This window comes from Papaver somniferum, chromosome 3 (genome assembly GCF_003573695.1).
Source record: "Papaver somniferum cultivar HN1 chromosome 3, ASM357369v1, whole genome shotgun sequence".
NCBI classification, from domain to species: domain Eukaryota; kingdom Viridiplantae; phylum Streptophyta; class Magnoliopsida; order Ranunculales; family Papaveraceae; genus Papaver; species Papaver somniferum.
This window is the reverse complement of record NC_039360.1, coordinates 67,758,120-67,772,007: the sequence shown is the minus strand read 5'-3', so window position 1 is coordinate 67,772,007 and position 13,888 is coordinate 67,758,120. Positions and strand designations below refer to the sequence as shown.

At 37.1% G+C, this 13,888-nt stretch overlaps 1 pseudogene; it reads right to left on the bottom strand.

Annotated features, from left to right (window-relative positions):
• Positions 1-1,696: 1,696 nt before the first annotated feature.
• Positions 1,697-4,533, bottom strand: LOC113356401 (annotated as a pseudogene).
• Between the last annotated feature and the right edge of the window lie 9,355 nt (positions 4,534-13,888).

Sequence of the window (13,888 nt, the reverse complement as noted above, 5' to 3'; positions counted from 1 at the left end):
AAGTCCCAGCGGTGATTAAGTTGTTTCTGATGGGATTATTCTACCTCGTACGCATCGACTAAATTACCGCTGAGAGTTCTTAGATTTCCCAACCGTGAGAATATAAACGGCTGGGAGTTCTTAGATCTCCTAACCGTGATACATATAAACGGCCGGGAAACAAACATATCCTAACCGTGATACTTATTTACGGCTGGAAAACAAAGAACTCCCAGCCGTAAACAGTTTCTGAAACTGTTTTTTCAGACCTAAAATCTTCGAAACTTAATGAAAGATCGATAAAAAGCTTAACTAAAGAGTGGGTATTTCGATTCATACCTTATTGCTGTCATCTCAGGAGTCTGGGAGGCTGGTGCATCTCCTTCATTCAATTCCTCTTCATCTTCACTTACCACTTCATTAGTTGAAGTTGGTTTCTCTGCTTCAATAGGAGGTTGATTCGACGAAGAATGACCTAATTTTTCTTTTGCTTTCATGCTTTTATACAATGAGTTTAATCGACGACGTAATTTTTTTGAATCGACGATTAATCGTTGATGAACGGAGAAGAAGAAGAAGAAGAAGAAGAGGGGCAAAGAAGAAGAGGGGCAGTGAAGAAGAAAGGGAACGAAAATGAAAAGGGGCAGTTTTTTTTCTCTTTTAATTCATTTGATTTTCAGTTTTTTTTTTTACATTTAATGAAAACCAGTTTTTTTTATTATTGATTAGATTAATCAGTTAATGGAAGGGTAGAAATGTCTTAAACAAAAATATATGAGGGTGTTTTTGAACTTTCACATAAATCTGATCTCCCCTGTACTATTTAGTCTCCACCGAGCATTTTAAGCCACCAAAATCACACCCCTCAAAGCCCCAATAATAGGATTCTTTAGTAAGGGCCTATGTGACCTACCTAACTTGTCTATATGAATGATGGTTCATCATTATTAATAAACTAACATTGTTTAATGGGGAAAGCATCATCCCCTGTTGTTTCTTGCTTATTTTTGTGCTTAGATTAGTCGAAGCTAGATTGGCTTTACTTGGCTGTATATTTGGAAATGCCCCAATGAACATTATTAGCAAACTGATGAAAGTTTTGCAGAAGCATCAATCTAATTGTGCCCCGATCACATATCAGTATCAATCCTTTCAAAATTATTAATTAATGATTTAACTATATGACCAAGTTCTGCAGACGCATAATCGAAATACTAAATCCTTGGAGGAAAAACAAAAATCCTAATCGAAGGCACTCAAACAAGGAAAAGATTGGAAGAAAAAAAGTTTCTGTGAGGAGATCTAGCAGCCAAAAGTTAAGTCCACCAACTAATATTCCTACAATTATGCAATGTGCAATCAAAACTCTAGTCAGAAACACGATAAATCGATTCGTTACCTGATCGATGGTAGAGCTTCTTCCATGTCGATTTCTGAATGCGCTTCAAATACATTAAATATCAATTCGTTACCTGATCTCTCCTTAAATCTAGAAATCTCAATCTCTCAACAGCAGATCTCATCTTTTACTCAATTTTTCACGCCCTAAATGTCCAATCTCTCTTTTGGAAGGAGACTATGCTTCAGCCATTCAAAGAAAAAGAAATCTCCGAGAAAACTTGATTTTTAGAAAAATGGGTCTCGCAATAATTTTTTCCAAACATATGGGTGCGCGCGTGACATTTCCTGACAGTGGGTTTGAGGATAGAAAAATTTGAAAAAATGGGTGTGGTGGTTGTTTTCACTATAATTTTTAATTAATATCCGATAGGAAAAGAAAATTTTACATAATATATGATACAATTTGTTAGACAATGTCCATAAATCCCATTCAAAGCCAAGGATGAACGGAACAACCTTGTGCATCAACGTATCGATGGCTATCTTTGACATTTACAGCGTTGCACCTTCAATGCTCAAAAAACTTGAAGAAGTTAAAAATAGCTTTGAATGCCATCTTCAGGCAGTAGTGAATTACGCGTCGTTGTCTCTGGGTCTAAAAATATATAAGTTCCTCAATAGTATTACCTTCTCATCGGTAGTGTTCACTGAGGTATCTTTCAGCAATTTCAGCATGCATTGCAGCACCTATAGGAAGAGCTTCTTCGTCGATCATGAAATAAGGAGAATGGCCTGAATGTGTCGAGCCTACTTGCTCATTCATCACGCCAATGAAGAAAAAGGCTGCCGGGATTACTTGTGAATAAAAAGAAAAGTCTTCCGCACCCATCATTTGTGGAACGACCCGAAAGTTCTTAGAACCTAACATGCCAGCGGCTACGTTCCTCACATGCTCATTCATCTCGTCATCGTTTACTGTTGGAGGGTAAAAACTTTCGCCCTCAAAGAAATCGACTTCAGCTGAGCATTTTTGTATACTCTTGCTTGTTCCACAATTACCTGTTGAAGATATAGTGATTTCAAATCTCAAATAGGATTATCTTAATTAGTTCTATATATCGTGCAACCTCTCTTATAAAATGGTAGGGTGGGATAATTAGTTATCACAAACCTGCTCTATCCTCTGTCTCAGCCGGTAGAAGCTTGTGTTTGAGAATGCTCTGAAGGTGCCACCAAGAACGGACGATTCAGGAATGACGTCGAGATTATCCCCTCCATTAAATGAAGCCATTGATACTACCTAAACCAAGGAAAGAAATCGAGTTGCCGGAAATTAGAAAAAAAAAAACTTATAGATATGTTCTCAAGTCTCACCTACATTTTCCTGGGGTTGTGCAAATTCTTGGCAATTTAGATAGTTGGATAGAATTCAAAACGTGATATAGCTTGTTTTCAGTTAACAATTTCAGCAACTTCATATATTGAGATTTCGAATGTGCTACCAGTTCTGAGTGTATAGGTGACAGTTTGAGAAGGATTATTACCTGAGAATCCATCGGATTTGTTTCACGAGAAACAAGACTTTGTAAACTGATTACTGCAGCAGAAGCAGCCAAAAGTGTATCAACAGGACGGTGTGGATTCCCGGCATGCTCTTCCTTGCCAGTTATCACAGCTCTAAAGAAACCACACCCGGCAAGTAATGGACCCGGACGTGAACCAATAACTGAAGTTGGAAGCTCAGTAGATACATGAGTCGTAAATATGGCTTCAACATTTTCCAAAGCCCCATCTTCAATCATCCGTTTTGCACCGTTTCCAGCTTCTTCTGCTGGCTGAAATATTAGTACAACAGTTCCCTGCACAACCAACCCAAAAATCGCTTATGCATCTCCACAGCATTTTCTTAGGAGACGTCTATTCGGGAAAAACATTCTAGCAAGATGTTTGTGCAGAGAAACCGTACTTCAATATCATTAACTATGTGCTGGCCAATTCTTTAACATATGGTCGTAATGAATTCAGTACGGTGCAGTACAGTACAATACAATATTTAGCAATATTTTACAGCTTTAGCCTTCAAATATGTCATCATATATATGGCTGTAATGAACTCAGTACAGTTTCAGATTCACTATTCCCATTTGCTTTGGGGTAAAGCAATTGATTGTACTTGTTTCTCATTCTCATCTCTTGTAATGACCAACATTATGTTACTTTTCTTACATACTTTAATCGAGATTACCGGATAATTAATTAAGCGTGTTCGAAACTAATAATGTTGTTGATTTATCTAATAAAATAAAATTATGAACCTTGAGATGATTTTCGCGGGCTTTTAATATCTTGGCTGCACCTAGTAGCATGGCTACATGTGCATCATGTCCACAAGCATGCATTTTACCCGCTACCTTGCTCTTATGTTCCCATTCAATACTTTCCTGTGGAAGAAAAGAAAAATGATATAGTAGATGTTTCTCAAGTATGATCATGGCAAAAGCCTTGCATAGCTTGAACTAATCAGGATCAATAATATAGCATTGTCAACGAAATTATGAAATTAGTAGTACCTGAATTGGTAAAGCATCCATATCAGCTCTAACAGCAACAAAAGGAGGACTCCCAGTTCCAATAGAAGCTCTAATACCAGTTTTAGCCAATGGAAATCGGTATCTGACACCAATCCGATCCAACTCAGTTCTAATTAGCCGACTCGTTTCAAATTCTTCATAAGCTAGTTCTGGGTATTCATGGATTCTTCTTCTTATAGTTTTTATCCATTTTACCATCTCTGGGTTCTTAGCCATAGATAAAATTGAAGTTGTTTCTGATATCGACGAAGACGTCCGACAAGAATAAACTGATTTGCTATGGTTTTGGCGTTGAGTTGAGTATTGATCATCAGCATGTTGATGGTCATCTTCATTTTCTTTACTGACGGAACTGCTGCAACTACTAACACTACTTTTAACGAAGTTACAGGTAGAATCAAGATCAGCGGACGATGGAGCTAATCCGTAAACGACGTTGCAGTTAATGAACGTCGTGATTGTATAGATTAAGACTAAGACCCAACATAAAGTTGAAGTTATCTGAGAAACCATCTCTAAAGAAAGGGAGAGTGATATGATGAAGTACACAGTCTACTGATAAGTTTATAAAGAGAGACGAATATAAGTGCACCTGTAACTCGTGAGCATTTCATTGATTCATTCTCACATGGGAAATTATGTATACATAGAGAATGTTTGATGGGAAAGGGACGTCGTTGGCTAAATAAGGTGCCACTTGGATATGTGTAGATGCAACAAAAATGTCCACAATGCAATTATTTTTATTTGGCCCCACTTTTTTTCCGTGTAACTACCGGTTTTGTATCCACACGAGATGCTTGTGTTGTTTGTATTTGCAGATATTATTGGATTATTTACGGTGAATAACAGGTTTGCCTAAGTGGGGACTGCAAATCCGGTGGAATCGATGATGATGATTATTTGTTTTATATGGATTTGGTAATTTTATGAAATTTGGCAACCCGCTAGATCATGGAATGTAAAAGTGAAATACAAAAAGCTTATTCTTTCATTAAATAATTGAGTTATGATCAAATTAGATTAGATGAATCTGTGCTAATTCTACTCCTATGACATATGAAAGTGTTGCTCATTAGACAGAAAACTAATTAAGTAAAATTAAATGAGGCAGTGTTAAAAGGTCTCTATCTTTTCAGTGATCAATATTATGTGTTTTAGAATGTATGGTTTTTCACAATTTTTTTCTGTCTTTATAACGAGGGTTTTCTTTTTCTTTTTTGAGAAGAAGGCTTAAACTAAACAACTAACTTAAAACAGTTTTAGTGGTCCGAGCAAAAGCTCTTTCTTCTGAATCCTCAAACAAAACACTCTGTAAATGACTAGGTAGAAGCTATCCACACATCAATACAGCTTACACTCCTAACATATTTTTCCCATTTGTCAGCAGTAAAGTTAGCCTCTCTGTACTAATGGTTGAAAACAATCACATTGATGAACTGTTGTATCTGCAAAACATCCTTCACCAAGTTCTTTAAAGCCCAAGGTGGAGTTGCTTGTTGCTTACATAATTGGATGATGTAATTGGAGTTGCTTTCAACTTCAACATTTGTGATTCCGGCTTCTTTCGCCAAAGTTCTGCTATTATATTCTCATTCCTGTAGATATGCTTACTAAAGCATGCCACAAAACCACCAGAATCATCTCGTAAAACTCCTCCAATACCTGCATCACTGAGTTTATTAGAAGCGTCCTAGAAATTCAGAGGTTTGGGTCATATGAGAATTTTGAGGTGATGGGACATATTTGATGCCCAGTGAGAAGAGTTTGGTTCACGTGACATAGTTTTGGTCATGTGGCAAAATTTAGGCTCGCCGTGATAGATTCCGGTTACATATTGGATCACGAGATTCAATTTACATTATATTGGTATCTTGCGTTATAGTGAAAATCGGTAAACTTTTGGTTATAATGCACATTTTAGATTGCGGGGAAAAATTTTGGGCATGTAATTTTCGTAGGAAGTACCTTATTGTAATTCCCTGGCCTTTTGGTTTGCTTTACCATTATGCTTGAAGGTCGGGTATTTCGTTTCGTCATAGTTTTCATCAGAGCAATTCCGATTTATTTGGTATTGTAGGTTTAGAACTCATTGGTCTTTTTATTTGTGCAGTGACTATATAAGTAACTCTCTTCACTTTCGATTTTGTTTTGAAACAGAAGAAATTTTTAGGACGTAAGATATAATACCATGAACTTTTCGGTTTGCTTTAGCCATTACATGGAAGTTTCAGATGTTCTTTTCAGTACTACTAGCAGTCTTATTAAGAGATAATTTAAAAGATTAAAAATAAATATCAATTGATTAAATAGATTATTGCCTTGTGTTCAGCCAGCAAGCTATTCGAGTTTCACACTTTTCAACAATTGGGTTCTTAGTGTATACCTTTTTTTTTTGCTAATATTATATTCCAACTTCTGATCATGGCTCATTTTATAAATAATTATTAATGTACTTTTTTAATTATCAAAAGCATTCTTATTTTTTCAAGTTTCAAAACAGCTAGATTAAATTTGTATATTGTTATAATTTTAGATATACATAATTTTCAGTAATTTGATAAAGTGGTACTAGACAAACATTGAAAAAATTCCCCAAAAACCACATATTCCCAAAAGAAGAGTAATTAACTTTTTTGGAGAGATGGTGTCACAAGAAAGCCATACAACAACAACTTTTAATATGAGTGAGTGGTTTTTTGGATAACCGAAGGAAGTCCTTCTACGTGATGAGAAAATGTAAGCTTGTTTGTCACGTTTTTTTTTCAATTTTTTTTTATAATCAAAGAATTGATGTCCCCAATTATTTTAAAACTTCGTCGACTTGATCTAAACACATCGGATTCATCTTTAATTTTGATCAAATCAAAACAAAACCGAAAGTGTAATCAATTAAAAACGGTCATATCCATACCAGATATGTGGATACACACGCATACACATATACATATATATAATCGTTTCAAAATTATAAGCGTTGCGAAATATATAATTCCAGTTAAAATTATTTCGAAAGAAGAATATGATCCAATATTCAGTACCCCACAGCGCGGACAATCGAAAAATTAAAAATAAAAAGGATTGAGAAACCGAGAAATCATATCAACGAGCTTATCTAAAGTATTTCTTTCAAAAAATATTTTCAGGAGCCTTCAAGTAAACTCCTTTCTTTTGGTCTAGTATTTTTCTTTTTAACCACACAAAACATGCTGAAAATTATCCGATAAGGGAGAAGGAGTTTCTTCAACCACCATGTTCTCCGATACCAGCGATGATGAGAATGTTGGATAATCATCATAATCATTGTTATCTTTATACAAGGCTACTAAGCCTATTTGTATCAGAACTAGCCGTCATGATTAACTTCTAAGAGAAAAACCATTATTTATTTCTTGCTCCGAGAATAAATCTCACCTTCCTCCTTAGATATATATGTCCAGCAAGTCGCTTTTAAAGAAACAGGTTTCGCATCATTAACAACATTACTACTAGGAGTAGTAGCAATACTTGGGCTTTGATTGACAACTTTTGTTGCAATTTCCTAGATAGCTTGGTTAGCAGCTCGCATAGCTATTTTCTCTACAAATTCAAGTTCAACACTATTTATCTTGACGTTATCTCATGTATTAAGAGAACGCACTAGAAATAACATGTTATTCACCAATTCACGACGAACCAATGAGTTGGGATCTACTGCATGATCTTCAATTGCAACATCTTCAACATTGGTATCAGTTGAGCTATGCATCTTGTGCCATGGAAGAGCTCCTTGCACAGCATTTCTACCCTTCAAAGTAGTTGACGCAGGTTATCCCACATAATGCATTAAGTTTTATTTTCTCTGCTCATGTCTCATATTCTTCTCCTTATGTTACCTTCAACAATCACAGTCCTCACAGCTCCAAGACGACACTTGCATTCTCGCAAACTGTCTCCAACCGCTTTACAATAGTGCAAAAAAAGACAGTCATCCGTATGTAAAGTTGGCCGTGAACACAAGACAATACTTATCGACTAAAATTTCATCATGCAACTTCGCTGCAAGTTCAATTACCACAAGAACTCATGCAAAGTGACAATACGCTCCATCAAGATCTAGAGTACATCGTCATCTACCTTCAATGGTGTTCTTATAACACTTGCAATTTCAAATTGCGGTTTTCTTATACCAATATTCCAAGTTAATACCATGTACACAGAGGCTACACTTTGACTAAGGTTTGCAATATTCCGCTACAGCGCGGTCATCTAGTAGAGAGCTAAACAACGGACTTTTAGAATTTGATAACAAATATGTTATTTGCAGCCTAAATTATTGAACAGATCTGAGCTCACCACTCAAATCTTTAGTTTTTTATGCATGAGATTCAAATTCTAATATATATCATGTAGATCTCTAGATTTAAGGTTTCTCATGTATTGTCACATAGGATTTGAGTGGTATACGAAATGCATTATAACATATTTCATTTTGGTAATGATGAGGATTTGTGGGCACTCTTATATGCATACTATCGTAAATGATTTGTACCATTTTCTCCAGAAAAATCAAACGACAACTAATTTAAATCTAATTTTTTTGATGATATGTTACTCTTACAGGACTCGACATTCCTACCCAAAAATGAGCATGATCCAAGATATCAAACCTCACAATCTATCGATCTTATTGAAACAGACGTGTATCTGAGACTAATTAGGAAAGTCTCAGATGTACACGACTCATAGATGATAAACTAGGAAAGACTTATTCTAGGAAACCGAGACTGATATGGAATGTGTTTATTCTAGGAGTCTTATTCTAGGAAACCGAGACTGATATGGAATGTGTTTATTCTAGGACTCTTTAGTTTAGCTGAAGGGTCGCACATATATATACTCTTGTAATCAATTTCTGAAGATTAAGAGAGAAATACACAAATTCGTAACATGGCATCAAGAGCCTGGTTCGAAACCTAAAAAAAAAAGAAAAAAAAAAAAACCTAAAGATGGTTAGCGAAATTGAATCATCCAAAGGGAAAACGGTGGAATATGATGTGCATAAGAAGAACCCTGTATATTACCTAGGTTCGAGTGATGGACCAGGAAATATCATCACGCCAATAAGTTTGAGAGGAAATAATTATGATGAATGTGCAAGAGCCATAAGAAGATCGTTAATAGCCAAGAGAAAATTTGGTTTTATTGATGGAACAGTTACAAGACCTGTAGATCCGGATCAGTTAGAAGAATGGATAGCTGTGCAATCAACGCTGGTTTCATGGATCAGTAACACGTTGGAGTTGTCAGTGAGATCAACTCTGGGAGATTATGAGGATGCAAGCCTATTATGGGCACACTTGAAGAGAAGATTTTGCGTCGTTAGTGGAACAAGAATTTGCCAACTAAAAGCATCTTTAAGTGACTGTAAACAGAAGAAAACGGAGGAAGTTGCTATATATTTTGGAAGATTGAACAAAATATGGGATGAGATGGTGACTTATATGAAGATACCCCAATGCAAGTGTGGACAGTGCACATGTGATATTGCGTCTCAGGTAAGTACGTTGAGAGACGAAGATTTCTTGCATTATTTTCTGATTGGGTTAGATTCTATATACAGTTCTTTGCGTGAACAATTGCTTGCAAGAGAACCATTGCCGTCTGTGGATGTGGCATATCAAACAATTGTGAACTCAGAACGCCTGAAAATTGGAGATGGAGTGGTGACTACAGAGATGCAAGAGAATGTATGGTTTTTAAGGTGCAATCTGAGCAACGGATGCTTAATAGTGCTTATGATCCCACCAAGTACTGCAAAACTTGTAGCAGACAAGGACACTCTGATGATGGTTGTTTTAAGATTATTGGATATCCAGAATGGTGGGGAGACAGACCAAAGAATGGAAGAGGAGGAAGAACTGGAGGCAGAGGACGTACTGGAAGAGGAGGTAGAGGACAAGGAGGAAATCCTGTTCGTGCTCATAACCTGCATATTTCGGAGCAAAGGAGAGTGCTGGTAATCAGCTGATGGAATGGGTCTCGCAGGAGTTACAGCAGCACAGGTTCAACAGGTGATGGAGTTTTTAAACTCAAGAAAGTCTGGTTCTCATCTACAAGGTAAAAAGAATGAAACATCCTGGATTGTTGATACAGGTGCAACAAATCATGTTACGTATGAACTTCTTAACATGATAAGTGTAAGAGATATTAGGGCCTGTTCAGTTGGATTGCCTGATGGAAAATATGCATACTCTGAGAAAATTAGAACTATGATTCTCCCTGGTGGATTGAAACTTGAAAATGTCCTTTATGTACCACAGATAACCTGTAACCTAATTTCAGTCACACAACTTATTGATGAGATGAGTTGTATTATTCAATGTACTAACAAATTATGTCTTATACAGGACCGGTCTACGAGGAGGATGATTGGAGTGGCTGAGAGACAAGGTGGACTATATATTTTCTTTGGTGTGCCGCATGTTGAAGTTATGGCTGTGCATGAAGATTCATATGAGTTGTGGCATCAGCGTATGGGACATCCTTCAGAAAAAGTTTTGCAGAAATTGCAAGGTGTGAGTAGATTAATTAAGAAGAATAATGATGCTTGTGATATTTGTCCCCGGGCAAAGCATCGTAGAAGCAGTTTTGCTAGTAGTTTGAGTAAATCGAATTGTATTTTTGATTTAGTTCATATAGATTTATGGGGTCCTTATAAGATCAGTTCATCATGTGGAGCTCAATATTTCCTGACAATAGTAGATGATTTTTCAAGAGGTGTTTGGATTTATTTAATTCAGAATAAAACAGCAGTTGAATTAATATTTCGTGAATTTGTTGCTCTTGTGAAGCGTCAATTTAACAAAGATATTAAAATTGTTAAAAGTGATAATGGAACGGAATTTAATGCATTAAGTGGGTATTTTAAGACTAGTGGAATAGTCTTTGAGACGTCATGTGTAGGTACTCCACAACAGAATGGCAGAGTTGAGAGAAAACATCAACATATAATGAATGTGGCACGGGCTTTAAGATTTCAAGCAAACTTGCCGAAACGGTTTTGGGGAGAGTGTGCATTGACAGCGGAGTACTTGATCAATCGTACGCCTACGCCTATCCTAAATAACAAAACACCATATGAAGTATTGTTTGGAAAACCACCTTTATAAAAACAGTTGAAGGTCTTTGGATGTTTGTGTTATGTACATGATCAAAGTAGCAAAGGAGATAAGTTTGCTAGTCGAGGAAGAAGGTGTGTGTTTCTGGGTTATCCATTCGGTAAGAAGGCATGGCAAGTGTATGATCTCGACACAAGAAGGTTTCTAGTGTCTAGAGATGTAAAATTCTATGAAACACAATTTCCATATAAGACCGAGTTGGATGGTACTAGAACTCATATAACGAATGATGTTGCTGGCACTACATATGAGACAGATGTTGGTGATGAAGAATCAATAATAGCTGGCGGTGAAGAGGCTGCAGAAATACAGCGACAGATAGATGCAGATATCGTTGTACAGACTGCAGCACCTGGTGGAAATGTCGCAGTGCAGACTGAGACATCTACAGAAACTGTAGCGGAACAGAACGCGACATCTGTGACGCCTGCAGAAACTGTAGCAGTAAAAACTGCGACATCAGCTGAAGATAACGCTGTTAAGAACAAATCTACAGCGACAGAGACGCAGGCAGCTGTGAATGGTGATGGAAAACCCACAGATACCGTTGATGTGAACAAAGATTTGGGTAAGGGCCAGCGTCAGAAGTTCCCCTCAAGTAGGATGAAAGTTTTTGTGACGCACACCATTCGAGAACATAGTCTATCTCACTCTCAATCATCACAGTCATCATCCTCAGGTACACCTTATCCTTTGACATATTATGTTAGTTGTGCCAGGTTTTCTGACATGCATAAAAATTATATTGCTGCACTGTCTGCAAAGTCTGAGCCGAAAAATTTCAGAGAGGCAATGACACATCCAGGTTGGAGGAAAGAAATGGCGGAAGAAATACGGGCTTTAGAAGAACAAGGCACATGGGATCTCACCGAATTGCCACCTGGTAAGAAGGCTCTAGGAAGTAAATGGATATATACAGAAAAATATGATGAAAATGGTACTTTGGTACGTTTAAAGGCAAGACTTGTGATTTTTGGAAATCATCAAGTTGAAGGTTTGGATTACAATGAGACGTTTTCTCCAGTGGCAAAGATGACAACTGTTCGTATGTTTTTGGCTGTTGCTGCGGCTAAGCAGTGGGATGTGCATCAGATGGATGTGCATAATGCATTCCTACATGGAGATTTGGAAGGGGAAGTATATATGAAGATACCACCTGGATTTGCTAAGGGTAATCCTAATATGGTGTGTAAGATGAAGAAATCATTGTATGGCCTAAAACAAGCACCGCGGTGTTGGTTTGCGAAGCTGTCCACTGCATTGAAGAATTATGGGTTTCGACAATCGTACTCAGATTATTCTCTCTTTACTATGCTAAAGGGAAAGATGCAACTTAATGTGCTGGTGTATGTTGATGATTTGATTATTGCAGGAAATGATCTGGTTGCGCTTACATAATTTAAAGCATACTTGGGTCAATGTTTTAAGATGAAAGATTTGGGAAAGTTGAAATACTTCCTAGGATTGGAAGTGGCAAGGAGTAAAAAGGGTTTCTACATATGTCAACGAAAATATGCGTTGGATATTATAATGGAAACAGGTTTATTGGGTGCGAAACCTGCAGAATTTCCTATGGAAACAAATCATCGTCTTGCCTTAGCAACAGGAGAGTTGCTTAATGATGTAGAGAAGTATAGAAGATTGATTGGGCGTTTAATATATTTATCCGTCACCAGACCAGACCTTGCTTACTCAGTGCATATCTTATCTCAGTTTATGCAGCGACCTAGACTGGAGCATTGGGAAGCAGCACTTCGTGTGGTTAGATATTTAAAAAAAAATCCTGGACAAGGAATTCTGTTGCGCTCTGATAGTAGTTTCAAATTGAGAGGTTGGTGTGATTCGGATTGGGCAAGTTGTCCTATTTCTAGGCGCTCACTGACGGGGTGGTTTGTTCTCTTTGGTGATTCACCAGTATCTTGGAAGACTAAGAAGCAACAAACTGTGTCTCGTAGCTCGGCTGAAGCAGAATATCGTTCCATGGCGGTGGCTACATATGAATTAACATGGTTGAAACAGTTACTCCGTGATTTGGGAGTTCACCATACACAAGCAATGAGTCTTCTTTGCGATAGTCAATCAGCGCTATATATTGCGAAGAACCCTGTGTTTCATGAAAGAACGAAACACATTGAAGTGGACTGTCATCTAGTCAGAGATGCGATAATAAGGAAGATTATTTCACCTTCTTATACTCCTACCACAATACAGTTGGCGGATATATTCACGAAGTCGTTGGGAAAAGCTCAGTTCCATGGTCTATTATCCAAGATGGGCATTTGTGACCTGCATGCTCCGTCTTGAGGGGGGGTATTGAGACAGACGTGTATCTGAGACTAATTAGGAAAGTCTCAGATGTACACGACTCATAGATGATAAACTAGGAAAGACTTATTCTAGGAAACCGAGACTGATATGGAATGTGTTTATTCTAGGAGTCTTATTCTAGGAAACCGAGACTGATATGGAATGTGTTTATTCTAGGACTCTTTAGTTTAGCTGAAGGGTCGCACATATATATACTCTTGTAATCAATTTCTGAAGATTAAGAGAGAAATACACAAATTCGTAACAGATCTTAATTTCGACCGTTAACTTTTAATGGCTAATTTTCAAAAGGGTAGATGGTGGTGTCATACATGTCGAATTTTACCCATTTTTGATAGAAAATATAAAGTCTTATAAGAGGAACATATCATCAAAATATTGAGGAAGGATCCCTTCACACAATTATTATAACACTATCACACACGTTGGACGTTATTTTTGTGAATAAAAACCAAACCCTAACGAATTTGAAGCTAGTATTTTGAGGAT